Source organism: Homalodisca vitripennis, chromosome 4 (genome assembly GCF_021130785.1).
Source record: "Homalodisca vitripennis isolate AUS2020 chromosome 4, UT_GWSS_2.1, whole genome shotgun sequence".
Classification (NCBI taxonomy): domain Eukaryota; kingdom Metazoa; phylum Arthropoda; class Insecta; order Hemiptera; family Cicadellidae; genus Homalodisca; species Homalodisca vitripennis.
The window spans coordinates 84,458,860-84,474,447 of record NC_060210.1 but is presented as its reverse complement, the minus strand read 5'-3'; the positions used below and the strand labels follow the sequence as shown (position 1 = coordinate 84,474,447).

At 34.2% G+C, this 15,588-nt stretch overlaps 1 long non-coding RNA gene across 1 annotated transcript; it reads left to right on the top strand.

Moving 5' to 3' along the window:
* Positions 1-11,037: 11,037 nt before the first annotated feature.
* On the top strand, positions 11,038-13,784 carry LOC124359668. The gene is made up of 2 exons (XR_006922181.1): positions 11,038-11,359; positions 13,476-13,784. It is a non-coding gene; the product is annotated as an uncharacterized LOC124359668 (long non-coding RNA).
* The last annotated feature ends 1,804 nt before the right edge of the window (positions 13,785-15,588 follow it).

Here is a 15,588-nt window from a genome sequence, read left to right as displayed (position 1 = left end):
TCATCCTAACAGCTTAGTTTGATTAATATGCTTGTAGTTATCCAGAGGAAGTTCTTAGGAATAGTGAGTTTGCGTCAGGGACGTGCGTTTTAGAGAGGTGCCATTTGCTAAACTTAGGCCGAGCTTCTCCTTCCAGATTTTCGTCAGGCGTAATGTTGCTGGTATCTTATTTCTTTCAAAATTGATGAACAGCCTGCTCGAATGTCTAATGCTCCTCTCCTAAGTGGATCTGTCCGGCAGGCATCACTCACTATTCACGTGGTTATAACTTCCATGGTCCACTTGTGAGAATGGTGAGGCTTGGATCAGTTTCTGCCATACCATTGATTTCTTCAACGAGTATCAAAAAACTCGAAGAAGGTTACTATCTGTCTCCCAATATGTTCGTTCATAAACATTTAAATTAAATTTATTGAATATTAATATTTTATTGTTATCCATCATTATGTATTAGTTTGTAGTTTAACGTTTGTTATTTGTTATTTATTGTTACCGTACTCAGCTTTAGCAAGCTTCGGAAAATATATTCGATCGGGTCCCGTCATGTCCCTCGCCCTCGACGCGTCCGTCATTTCGGGCCCTTCAATAGACGCTTGCCCAGACGAGACTGGACGGGCTCCGGTAAATTTGTCCGAGAAACCCAACCTGAGTACGGGCATTATTGTTTGTATACTTAATAGTTTTGCGAATGGAATAAAATATATTAAAATTGATACCACTAAATGTTAAAAATCATAATGGTACAATGAGACTCAAGTGGGGTGGTTGAAACATATGTGCATTTCCTAATATTACCCGCATAATAAATTATTCGCGGTAAACACGAGAATACTGTGCGACTGGATAACACTGATGTGGTAAAAGGAAACTTTAGTAGCCTACCTAAAATGTACAAGTGGAAACTATGTATTTACTAATTTTTTATTTAAAACTCCAAAAGCTAGAAAACCAGACATGTTTTAGATTGGGTTAGCTTGCTCATAATACATATATTCTTTTCTAAATACTAATAACGTAACGAATTGGTAGTTGTAACAATAAAATTAAAGGTAGTTTTAACTTGCCACTCAATTTGGGTATATCAAAACTGTACTAACCCAATATTGAAGAAAGAAGTGGAAATTATCCGTAAGAATATTTATAGTATTTTTTTTCGAGATTTTCACTGTTTGTATTTACACTTAACAGCTAAATAAATTTAATTTTTTCTCAATGTATGCCTTGTTAAAAGAACCATATTATGAGATTATAAACTGTTTTGCGCGTTAAGGAATTCACGGACTAAATATCTTTCACTCAAACACTTTCGCTCTACATGCTCTGTGTGCAATTTACCTTTTATAATCCCTTGTATATTTTTGAGGTGGTAGGTGGTAGGGGTAAAATTTAATGTATTAGTAGAGGGTGTACGTAAATCATAAATAGTTATTTGCCGAGTATTAAATATTTTTACTGATGAGTACCTCCACTAAGTTGAAGTAATGGTTTCCACAAGAAGTTACTGATTGAGGAAAAGAAACTGTATATCAAGATCTCATTACCGATGGTTAAAGTTGTGCTAATGAGATTTTTGTTTCTGTTCAACAGTAAAATAATCACGGACATGATGCTGTTATGAATATTGCATTCTGCAAACTTCAATGTTACTGACTTCAACTTAGCATAAAGAAATCAATCAAAACAATGCATTTCCATTATTTGCAGGAAAGGAAAGTTCTGAAGTTTGAGTTTACAGAGCTGAGTAACTGGCTCGGTTTTCAAACACGCTGTTCAACTTTACTTACAATGCCTTTCAACACCTTAAAATATTTCTTTAAGTGAAATACACAAATCCATCTCAGATATACCAGGTGGGGAATGGAATGCTTTCAACATCACCCAAACCTAGATTGTTGAGCATTGGCCAAACAAGTGTTCCAAGCGGACTGTTTGTATTTAAAACTAAAGTAGCTCATGTATAATGTAGTTTTTGTTAATAAGTCTTTTATACTTTCCTGGAATCGTGTGATTAAAAACGACTTTCCATCTAGCGACCCAACATCTATGAATGAGTTGATGTATAGAATTGAGTAAGGACAGAGCTCTTAGATTGTCCATCCAATTATTATGTGTAATGCCCGTAAGACTGTTGTTTTGTCACTGGCTCCGAGAAGATGACGTTTATATCACTTATGATGGTAGCTGAAGGATTTCGTACAGATAATACACGTTGAATAAAAAAATATAATGAAAATAATGTTGTTTTTACTATGTACAAGGTACAAGGTCACACCACTGGTATTGTAATAGGCCTCGTTTTGGTTGGCTTTAAGATATCCAGTCTATAGCTCTTTTCATTCTTGAGATACCCTGTGTACAGAGAGACAGGCAGAACATCATACAGACAGTAAAATTTTACATCGCCCGGCAGACAAACGAGTACTGTAAGAATCTACCGTGTCATGGCGCTCACCCAAATCCAATAGACGGACATGCACCATCATGGATGTGCAAAAATTAGTCTTGTCTGTGCAAAGTTTTATGCACAATTTCAAGTGTAAGGTCTCCTCGTTTTAGAGATATCGTGCTGACAGGTAGACAAAGAGGATATAGATAGAGAGAGCTTCAGCCACTCAAGTGATTTTAATATCCACGCTGATACTCATTAATGTGATAACGATTCTGTTATCTGCCCTGAAGCTTTAAAATTTTACCAGGAAGTTATGTTAGACGTATTTATAATATTTATTAGCTCTCTCAGATAGTTGTGATTACAACCTAGAACTTATACCTGTTGCGTGATATTTTCTATGTCGAGGGAACTTCACTTCGTCACCCCCTGTACTGATGGAAAGAAACATTAGTGTTAGCTCGTTTAGAAACGATAAATACTTATCTTGTTTAAAGAACCAAAAATGTTTGGTTTATTTAATTTGTATTCCTACATAAGTACTTCAGTAACATAAAAAAAATTGAAGTGTTGGGAACACATAACAGAACTAGACAACCTTGCTATTAAAATAACTCTTATCGCTTATAGTCACACCCTTATTAAAATTGTGTCATCAGTCTATACGACCAATCTTAATAAAACGCCCTGGAGACTTGAAACTTAGTACTTAGGTTCAACCTGGCACAAGGAATAACCTTACTCATTTTGGGATCAAGTTACAACGAACACTAATCTGAGTAAAGATTACAGTCAGTAACGTAAGAGTTTCGTTACTTTCTTCGGAATATTCGCTACTCCGTTGTACCTGCTTATTAACATAACCTCTCAGTAATTGGTTTATATCATATTCTGCGCTGTGAGAGAGTAGATACTAATGTAGAAAAAGGTTAGAGTTTTGCAGGTATATAGGCGAATTTGCATAAGACATTTGTTGTTTGACATAGCCTGCTATTAGATACTTACGTCAATGACGCTAGTACTGTGTCACCAAAGTAAACTATCAAAATTTATAACGCACTTGACACAGGCGATAAACATTCGTGTTGAGGTCACTCAACAAATCTTGCACAAGGACCAAATCAAACATCAAGTACTAGTAAATATTGTGGATGAGCCAAATACGTGATGACCGAACAAAGTAAGAGCCACTCTATAAACCATGAATAGCACAAACAACCGCCCTGAGTGATTGCGTGGCGAAGTTTATCCGTTAGTCCTGTGTACATTTTAAGTGGAGGCTTTTACGTACGAGCTCATTCAACAATTAAACATTCTATTTGAATTTTAGTTTGTTGGAAAAGTTTGATTCTATAGTACTCCGAATCGACGTAATTAGGACGAGCTCTGATCTCTTTGTACGTAAATATTCCGTCGTTTATTACATTAAAATTTACTCAGAACTCATCGTGTGAAAGTTAAATTTCTAGGATTTTAGAGAAAAGGGAAAACTTCTGTTTTATTCTTGCTTTACCATTTTAATCGGCATTTCTGAAAAATACTGGACTTTTATACGATAGCAATTATTCATATTACTTGTCCTTATTTACCAAGTTATTACCAGTTATACGCATTAAAAAAATTTCCACAACTTTTACAAGTTGGAAATTCTATTTTAAAATCAGCTCTTTATAAGACACCACACGCTCTTAAACTTATATAAAACAATATACACCAATTAAACCAATAAAATATCTAAATATGAGCTCTAAAATACTCTCCGATCCATTTTTGAATCGAATAGGCCTAATGTGTATTAAATAGGCCCAGCCAGAATACGAGAGGAGAGCCATAAAAATTTAAGAAATAAAAATGTTGTGATAAATGACCTAAATTATAAAAAAGGCCTTTTTTGAGACATATAAAGATAGGTCAGTTGTGTCAATATTGATAAAATTGTGAAGGTAATTACAAAACGTTTGTTTGTATAGAAACAAAGTGGTTTAACAAGAAAATGTTTACTGTAATAAATTATTAGTACGCATTGTACACATTGATTCAAATTCCCAAAAAGTTGTTCAATATTGTAAAAGTTGTTTATTTATAGAAAAAATAGCAATGCTAAAAATTCTTATTAGTCCATACCTTCCTTATGAAAATACCGTATTTTCAAATAAACAGAGGACCACTATAAGGACTAGGCTAGGTATCTAACTAATTACCATTTTTCCAGGTCTGTGAACTCGAAGACGATCCATGACAGACACAAGAACCCCTGTAGATGCGGCAGCTGGCAGTAATAAGATACTCGGCGCGGCTCAAATCTTTTTAGAGAGGAAAACAAGCAATGCCAGACAGTGTTTTCGGTTTCCGCTTCACGGCTGGTAAATCCGAAAAGTAAGAAGCGATCGAGGCGGAAACCTTCAGCAGATTGTAACCGACTTGTGGGCACAACAAGGGAACGGGCAGGTGACGTACACAAACATAGCTTTTCTTGTACGTTTGGAGAACCGTCTCCACTTGCAATGGCGTGTTTCATGTGTTTAATTAGAAATATTGCATATTCAGAAGTTTATGTTTTTAAAATGTATCATTTTCAACTTATATACTTGTAATATTTTTTAAACTGAACACTACATTTCGAAATCTGCAATCTGATCTCTTCTTCAGGTGGATAAATACCCAACACCTAATTACAATCTAGGTAAAAATTAACAAATCATACTAAAGCAAGAGTATAATTAGTTTTCTTTAATTGTTCGTATTTTAAGAAAAAAAGTTTATCGTATTGGTTTAATAGTAATAACTACGTCAATAAAAAAATTAAAATATCCCTGAAGTCCATATCAGTTTAAATAATAAAAATTAAATAAAATCCGCATCAATTTCCAGGATGTACATACAATTTTTAATTTTTAATTTGGTTTGGCATTCGTTCCATGTTTAATTATAGGCATTACACGTACGATACTTAGGCATTGTATAATAATGGCCAAATTAAGACGGCTGAATATAGAAAAGTGATTATTTTGCAGCTTGCACATGAGTTGAACCTTCAGAGAGTGACATGTAAAAAAAATATTTCATTAAGAAAAATATATTTAAAACATGGAATTTTTTAAATAATATTTGTATAATAAGTTTTAATAAACCATAAATTAATTTAAAAAAAAACACGTCATTTCCTGAAGCTATAACTCATGCACATACTGTAAAAATAAAAGACTTTTTAATTCAGTCGTTTTTATAGCGACCTTATTATAAAATTGACAGAATGTTTTACTTTGGATACCTGTAATTTAACGTGGATTGATAAAAACAAACATTTTACTTTTTCTGTTTTCAGGAAGGTTATCTTAAAAAGGTAATTAAAAATCAAATATATTTTTCAAACCGTAAATCGATTGCACCATGTTACAAATTTTGTTGAGCCTATACTCTGTATGCTTTGCTGAAAAAGGGCATTACCTAAATCAACTTATTTTATTATTAGAATAATCGGGTTCGAATAAATGTACGACAAAAACGGGTTTTGTCATTACATACTACTTGCAATAACTTTATGTACACTAGTTCAATAACCTAGTGTTATTATACAATTTTATAAACGCTGATTCCCTCTACTGCAGTCTTCGCCCTGAATAACGCACACCCCCACTTTATATGAATCAATATTCCTGACTCGTCCGCGGCCTGTGTTGACATCATTCTCTTAACTGATACGAATGCATGATCACTCCACGACAGTGATTGATGACCGGACCGCGGCACATTACATCTCGAGGGTAAAAACTTCAGAAAGCCGCCATTTAGGGCAGATCGGCTGGCGCGGCGCGATATACAAGCGGGAATGTAGCCTTCCTTTATTAGCTCTATGATTGAAAGCGACGTCACTTATCAATGAAGAGATCGTTCCCTGACTGACCATTGTATGCGGAATCATATCTGACAAAACCTATCGTGTTCGCTTTTTGCCTCTCGCCGAATCCGGCACTCCGGTCGTCCTCTGTCGTTTTTCTCCGCTTTGTTCTGGAGAAAACCGGTCATTATTAGTTTCGGAGATATCACAATCTTAAAAAGAGCTCCCACAATCACTTAAGCATATTGGAATTATACTAAAATTAAATCTACTTAATTATAATGTGTGTCATTTAAATTGTAACGAACCGTACCTAATAGAAATTTTAGTTCAAGTAATATTGCTCATTTATTTAAAACGAATTTATACAGAATTATGCTTTTTTCGTTTTATAAATATACTTCATCCTCCTCGTAAAAACTTGACAATAACTATTATGTCTCATGTAATGTTGAAAGTAAATGAGTAGGGCACCAGAAACACTGCTGGCAGTGCAGTTAGCACATGCGTGTGATAGACAGTCTTTACCATCCCGTAGACTCAATAACATGAGTATCTGTAGCTACGTTATTTTTTATTATGTAATAAAATAACACCTTTCAATCAGAAGTGCTTTTTGAAGCTTAAACTTTGGTGTTAAACATTCATTTCTTTTCCAAAATTATCCGGTAGTAGCGCCGGTATTTAATATTTTTAAATATTCCCTTTTCGTCACGTTACAGACTGGCGAAAATGAAAGGTTCTGGAAAATCTCATCAACGCAGTGCGAAGATTTGTATTAGTATCCAGTATCAGGACGTATTTGTGGAAATGAAATTTGTCTTATGGAAGTTATTTTAGGATTGTGATTACATTATTACTTTCGAAGAATGCACAACCTTAAAAATGAGCACCTTCTCCTTACGAAATATTGACTATCTTTAAAGAATATTGACTATTTTATAAAATTGAATCTATATAATTAGAATGTGTTTTAGTTTTACTGGGGGAAATGGAATGTTCTGGGAAAACTTGTCAACACAGGAAATATTTGTATTAGTATCCAGACTTACCCGAACGAATTTATGGAAATTGAATTTGTGTTATAGAATTTATTAGAAGATTTCTGAGTACAAACTTAGCTTTTTAGAAACACCTACCTTTACAATTACAATTACAATTACAGCTACAACACAATAATTAAAAACTAAATAAGGTACTAAGTATGGTTTTAGTGGTTCGATCGGAATATAATTCTTTTTTTATTTCTTTGTGTGACATAAGACATTAATTCCAATATCATGATAAACAAAAATTTATAACATCCTCGTGTCAGGTATTATATTCATAGTATTTTAATATTAGAGCCAAAGTGCACAATCATGAGAAATATTCTGGAAATAAACGTCATATTCATGACTAAGACTTGTTTTTATACTTATCTTAAAAAGTAAGAAGCTCTAAAAGTATTACGGGTGGAATAAGCAAACGCAAAAACATAAAGTCCTCGGCAGCACGCCAGCCCTCGAAAACGAACGGTTTGCCAAGAAAAGCGACGATGTATTTATTTGCGGTAGGTTTTAAACGACGGCCCAAACACAACAAAACCACCTAGGGCAGGAAAACTAAATCACGTTTGGCAGCGGAGTTACGAATCCAACAAATTCCGAGGTGGTAGTTTACGGCGAGTGGACCACATAACTCAGATGGCCCGCTGCTCACAGTTCGGGCAGGCTAAAGAGTTGTTCCTCGACATGGAGGTTGACGCAGAGTGTGTCGGTCGGATCTAGATAGTAAACTAACATGTCCCCGCAGGCTCTCACATCTAATACCCGAGCCTTCCTCGTCTAAACACCTTGTTCTTATGTAAATGTTCCCGCCTCAGTGGCGTTTTGTTTAGAGGTTTATGCTTCTATATAGAATACCGTGATGGCCGTGTTATTGGTTGAGCGTTAACGAAGCCTAACCCTTGAAGGGGTGGACAAATTTTGTTTCTGTCAGTCTGTATGTCTGTCCGGGCGATTTCTCAAGAACAAATTTACCAATAGATTTAAAATTTTGTATTGAGTTTCTTTTCTATATAGGTAACATAGAGTTCGATTATGGTGCATATCACTCCATGCTATTTGGCTGAGCGTTAATGAACATTCTTACTTTGTTCTTAATATAGGTAACAATAGTCGCAGCGTGAAACTTGTAGAATAGACATGTTTTTAAAGAACAGAGACATTTAAGATGTGAAATAGTATCACATGTGGCATAAGGAAATGGGCTATAGACTTTTGCATGCAGCCCCAGGTAATCTTGTCACGCGACAAGTGGCGTGGCGTACTTCTATATTGTATGTAATGGTGGGTTAGACAGGATTATTAATTACGTAAAATGTTTTTCATAATGACAAATGATTCTTTTCATCTGCAGCTGTTAATGTATGAAGCCTAAGCCCATTGTAACAAGTAGTTCCCAATGATTTTTCAGTACCTCTTGTACGACTTAAAAATGATAATCTTTCATAGTTTTAAGGTTTATCTCGGTTAACTGTCCTTTATTATCCATAATGTTTTCAAACTATAAAGGATCGTTTACTCAAAAGGGTATTTTAAATAATTAGTTTTAAAGAATTCTTTCCTAAAAAAGATATAACACTAATTCCAAACTTAAACGTTGATAATTATTCAGATATTTATAAGATAATCATTATAGACTTTTAATAAACGCCATTTGATATTTAAATCATAAAATAACTCCAATTACAAAAAAGCTTATCCTGTATGAAATACTCAAAGTAAGTTTTAAGACCTACTAGATACGTTCATGTTTTGCAGTAACCAAAATGCGCAATGTAGCAATGTAATAATCATTGAAAAATATTCCAACGTTCTGATCTTTTTTAAATTTAAGTTTAAAGAGCTGTATTCTGTACACATAAGTCTGAGATTGGATCAGATTTTATAAGTACAGTGAAAAGAATCTCTCTCCAATATTTAATTAAACTATTTCAATAATAATAAGTCTAGTGTGAAGGAATCTTACAAATTTTAGCTTTTCAGTTACTACACTCATGATGTAATGGCGCTATATCATTTGGAAACAGAAGTTGATTTTGAGTCATCGATCATGAAAAAAATACCTTTGGCGATCGATTCCGGTTTAAGGTGCTTCTAGCGCCATTGCCGAGTTTATCTAAAGGCCTCCTCTTAATGAAAAAAACCCACTAAAATAGGTTTTATTTCAGTCTTTAAATCTGTAACAAATGTTAGATAATAAATTTATCGTCGGAATCTGCATTAAAGTACTTAATATGCTAAAACGTACAGTAATTTTTATACTAACATTAATTATCTGGATAAACTCTTTGATCATCAATGATTACAGAGAAGGTTAAAATAAAAAGTGCTGTTACTGCTTGCTTTCAATATTATACACTTAAGAAAGTATAAAATGGTACTTAATTTAATTAAATTATTTTGTTGTCACATTATAATCTTTACAAGGAACACTTATAACAAAAAAAGCATTTACTATCTGCTGATTAAGGCAAAGAGGGAGTTTTCAAAACCTGTGTAGGGCAGCCCGGAGGGATTTTCGAAATATGAAAAGACCTATGTGTTAACAAGAGACCCTCGGAATATTTTGTGAAAATTTCAAGACAATCGATCCAGTAGGTGTATGTGATTGAGGGACAAACGCACGAACACACAAACACACTACTAGATTTGTATATAATGTTTTATTTTTAAGGAGAAGCCGATCTCCTTTTATGCCTTATTCTGCCCGTCCTCATGCCATGTATTGCAATGTTAATTATTATTTAATACATAATTGTTCTTAAGTAAATTTAAAAATACACACTAATAACAGCTAGGTTGGTTTAACATTGGTAAATGCATATTATTTATGATGAACACTATAAAGAAGTAGAAAGAAAGAAGTTTATGTAAAGCTCTATTTGAGAAATTAAATGCAGGGTTTTAAGCTTATTTTATTTGGAATTCATCGAATTTCTTTAAATAATTTTATTTCATATAAAAAAAAACAGTGAACAATAGAGGACAAAGATTATTTTAAATCGTAATGGCTATATTAACAGTGACGTAAGCAATTAATTTTACATCAACATGTGTTTCTTTAAAATTAAGGTAAAAAAAAGGTATTGATGCATATGCTTAAGTCAGGTTACAGTAAAATGTTCGCTGACAGGGAAACAAGGAAGTCTTCGACAAGAATTACTATATGGGTATATTCTTGGAATAACAATTCCACAGCATTGACTTTCTTATTAATTTTCAATTATTTTTGTGTTCTTGTGCTCTTCAATATTTTGAGTTGTAAAATTACATTTCTTTGTTGACAACGTTTACATACTATTGTTAACCATGAAAATTCAACGTAAAACTATTATGATACATGCCTATAATATAATTAAAATTAAACCAGTTGTATATTCAGATACACTTATGAACCTAAAAATCTTCCAAACTTAAATGCCGAACATACAAAAAAATCTGAAAGTAAAAAAAGCTGGTAAAAGTATTTAATTTTCCTTAGTTATTAATGCCAATGTTAATTTAATTATTAAGACAGGTAAATAATAGTTTTCATAACGATGCCCCACAACCTATGACGACGCAATTCACATGATGTCTACTAAATGAATGAAAGCTCGATAGTGAAAATGTCAAAATTTCAATTACAAATCAGCAGCGTGGTCGATATGAAACTAATATCTAATGAACAGAAAAGAGCGAGGTGTTAGAAAGGTTATTTCTGGGAAGGAGAGGGGGAGACGTTGAAGTGGGGGAAGTGCGATAACGGCCTGTTGCATAACGAGACCAGAAGAGTCTCCTACAGATCTTGTATGATAACGCAACAAGCGCGCCATCTCAGATCCCCCGCTCGCGCTATTTGTTACAAAGTGGAATGGTGTATTCGGAAATGAATGCGGTTTACAAGGAAATCTACGGTTTTAGAGGAGTCAAGAATCGCTTCTACAGCTGAGATAACTCAACCAGATTATAAGACAGGTTCCTTATCGTAAATGTCAAATGGTGAAGTTACCCGTGTTTTACATCAGGGTCTTCTGATGAATTTGAAGTTAACCAACTATTCTAAGTATAAACCGTGTCTCAGGTTATGACGAATCGCATAAACAGGTCAGTTTTTAGAAGTGTAATTTACTAATTATTTACCAACATAACGGCTGAGTTTATTTTCAAACCAATGGGCACAATGACCTCTACCTGTGTAAGAGGAAGTGTACATTTTTCACATTTTAAAATTTAAATTAAAACTAATATAGTTGATAGATCGAGTTCATAGATTCGTAAATAATTCGAAAACTGTATTGAGTGTCCTATATTGTCCTATAAGGAAACAGAAACACATGTCTTCCAAAACAGTAAAAATGTTCGAAATTATTTTTTTCAAATGTTTATTCTCTTTCAACTCTGCATTATCTATTTCCTAAACTTTAATTCAAAATAACTTAAAAATCTACAAAGTTCAGCGTTATTTTGTTGGGTAGCAGTCATCTGCTTCACAATGATGCGCTATTTTTATATAATCAGTAACTAAAAAAACTACAATGCTTTAACGACCTTGTAGTGTATAGACCAATTGACGTCAGTGTCTTTAACAATGCTGAAGTTCATAATTACAATTTTGTTTCTGAGTCAGCATGAAGTAGGAGTCAGTATTCAAGAAGTCTAGCCGCAAGGCAAGTGAATTACAGTCATGAGAGGTTAGCTGAGTACTTGCAATGATGTGAGTAAAACATCTGATGGAGATATGGGCAGGACTAAGAAGTAGGCAATTCGCATGCGCAGCCAAGGTAAAAATGTTCCATTACTTGGATCTGATTCATGTGCCGGGGCTGTATTATCCGCTCTAAAAACATATGCGGTCAGTGCCTCTGCTGTTGCCAGCGGTTGTTTAACAATGTTGGAATCGTCATTGTGGTAACGTAAGCAGTATTACCAGAGTTGTTCTAAACGCACAATGAACAGTAAATCGCTCATCCCTTGGCCACTAGGTTGTTACTTGATTATCCTTTCTGAGCTTTTCTTAAATAGTACATAAATTACACAGAACCCCCCGTTCATTTTACAGAGGTTACATAAATAACCGCATAATAACCGTGGTAAATTTTTTTTATGGGTTGTTGTTTTGTTGGGATTCTTTACTTGAGTAACCGATCCCAAACAAGTAACCGAACTGTTTGTGATCGAGTCACTTAAGTAACGAATCCCAGACAGGTAACCGATTTCTTTGTGACCGAGTCACTTGAATAACAGATCGCAAACATGTAACCGATATATTTGTGTCCAAGTCACTTGAGTAACAGATCCCAAACGGGTAATTTATCTATTTTTGACCGAGTCACTTGAATAACAGATCTCCAACATGTAATTTACCTCTTTGTGACAGAGTTACTTGAGTAACGGATCCCAAACAAGTAACCGATATATTTGTGTCTGAGTCACTTGAGTATCAGATCACAAACGGGTAATTTATCTATTTTTGACCGAGTCACTTGAATAACAGATCGCAAACAGGTAATTTATATCTTTGTGACAGAGTTACTTGAGTAACGGATCCCAAACAAGTAACCGATATATTTGTGTCCGAGTCACTTGAGTAATAGATCCCAAACGGGTAATTTATCTATTTTTGACCGAGTCACTTGAATAACAGATCGCAAACATGTAATTTATCTCTTTGTGACAGAGTTACTTGAGTAACGGATCCCAAACAAGTAACCGATATATTTGTGTCCGAGTCACTTGAGTAATAGATCCCAAACGGGTGTTTGGTAAATAATAACATTACCTTGCCAGAATACCGCATTTTGCATATCTCTGACTCGGACGGTTGCCGGTTAAGGATACGTTGGCAAGTCACTGTGACCAACCGCGTTTAGTCAAACTGCTTTTGTCTTTTGACATGAAACTACAAATAAAGAAATGTCTTAACTTGGTTGTGGAAGTGTAATAGGCAGTTAACTGTGCAAAAATATAGCCGGTCCTAAGCTCCTGGTCGTGTGTGTGGAGTGTACGCACATGTGTGATTGTGAACTTGCTGCAATCCCTAACATCTAATACTATAAATACTGAAAGACAACAAACTATATATATATATATATATATATATATATATATATATATATATATATATTATATATATATATATATATATAGTGTCTCTTCTGTAAAAACAGATGTTTTGTTTCTGAGAACCGCACTGTTAATACGACTGTGTGTTATGTTTCAGTGGATCAAGTGAATCACAGCTAGAGCTCTCTGAACAGAATTTGCTCTATAATTTGGAGCAATATTACCACCGCAGTTACGGGAGATGTGCAGGATCACACGATCTAGTCATTCAGTTATAACAATGAAAATGGGTTATCATTGTGAATATCTTGTCATATTTTCTTTGTCTAGTTTAATATATTATGTTTGATTCCATTATATTGTTCCTAATTAAACAAAAAATTTATATAACATTGTCATTGATACGATTTAACCCTTAAATTAAATGTACTAATAACCGAATACAGAAACGAATATGTGATAAATAGTTTGTTGTAAATTATACCAAAGAATACTAGAACTATAGATAGAGCTGTGAATTATCGGTTAATGCATCGATCACTTTTCATTCATGTTAAATACGGTTAGTATATTACATATGAAATCTTAACAAGATAAAGAAAACAGGTGCCAAAACTATGGTAATGTATTTATGAAATAGTGTAGCTAACTGGTAAATATGTTGTAGAGCTATGTACTAAAAAGCATCATTTCACTTCTTTGACATTTTTTGTTAAACTAATTTTCTTTAATTTTCATGAAGATTGCTCGTAAAATTATTTTAACGGATTAATGCAGAAAAGGGTAGTTTATGTACCCTATGGTACCGGTTGATGACGGCAGGCAGATAGTAAGGCTACAGAGGACTTCTCTGTTAGTTTGTGTACAGTGTCTATATTTCTGCAAGGATCGCGGTTCTCGGAACAGAGTATAGAATTGTAATAAACGATCGATTTTTAAGCTCCTTTAAGCTTTTTAAGTTTTTTTTTAGCAAAGTAAAGCCATTTCAGTATAAATAAATTTACTATGAACGAGACTAATTATGCGGGTATTCTCAAACACTTAAAAATGATTGTCGTCAAACGTAGAAAACATTGCGGCGCAGGCAACATTGATGACTTTAATTCAGTGCTCACAACGCTGAGGTGCGGGCTCTCAGTAACACGCTGTCAAGATAAGCCGGCACAGGAGGTGTTCAGTAAGACATATCCTTGGAATCCGGTACGGTCAGAGTGGACCGGATCGGCCCCGAGTCGGCCACTAGATCCCCCGGATGAAGGATGACTCTGTCGTCTTGTCTTGGGTTTCCAGTTAATTCTGCCTAAAGTCACCGATAAATCGTGGTAACACCTTGCACCATTGTCTTTGTTTTGGCTCTGAACACGAGAACTGTCTCGGCTTGTTCTACGAGGTTGCTCTCAAGGATCCAGTTTCGTGCCTTTGTTATTGATTCGACGAAGAGGAACTAAGATGGCACTTTTTTTCTAACGCGAATTCAATTGCTTTGCTTTTCGATCAGTTGATTCGATATAGTTTTATATTATTGGTGTAATAAACACTTTGTTAGGTGTTATTTATTTGAAATGACTAAAACTAAATTACTAGAGGAATATTTTTGTTGTTCTTTATTTTGGTTATTTGAAATAGTAAATTAGTGAGCAGAACAAAGAAACGATTTTCCTAGAAACCCGGTAAAATGAAAAGGTTGTATCGTGACGTATACAAGACGTTACCTAAAGTATGAATACAAACATATAATTTGTTAAAAACTAGGGATGTTTATAATCACTAACTAAGAAATAGTTTGATATCTTTTTGTAACTCTTGAAGTTTTGACAAGAATACTGAGAGAGAGAGAGAGAACGAATGTTTTTAAGATATTTACTACACTTACTACTGTATATGCTTTAGTATTTATCTCCAGTTACAACCACGGATAACTGGTTAAATTTGTTTACCTCCAGTATTATTACTATTTCGTAATTCCATATCCCTCCAACAAAGATTGTTATACCATATACAAAAAATGTATTTTTATGATTAAAAATATGTGGAATTATTAAAATCAATCATTAGTTAGTTACCTTCTTTAGTAAAAAGAATTACAGAGATAACATTTTTCACAATGAGACAAGTGGACAATGTTCAGTTCGGACACAGGCATGAAGACACGGCTTGGACTTGATTGAAAAAGTTATAGTGTAGCTGGATTTTGATTAAACAATAAACAATGAAAGTTGGCAAAGTAAAGGGGGCAATAACAGTCTGGCTCCAAGTGAACTATTTGTCAC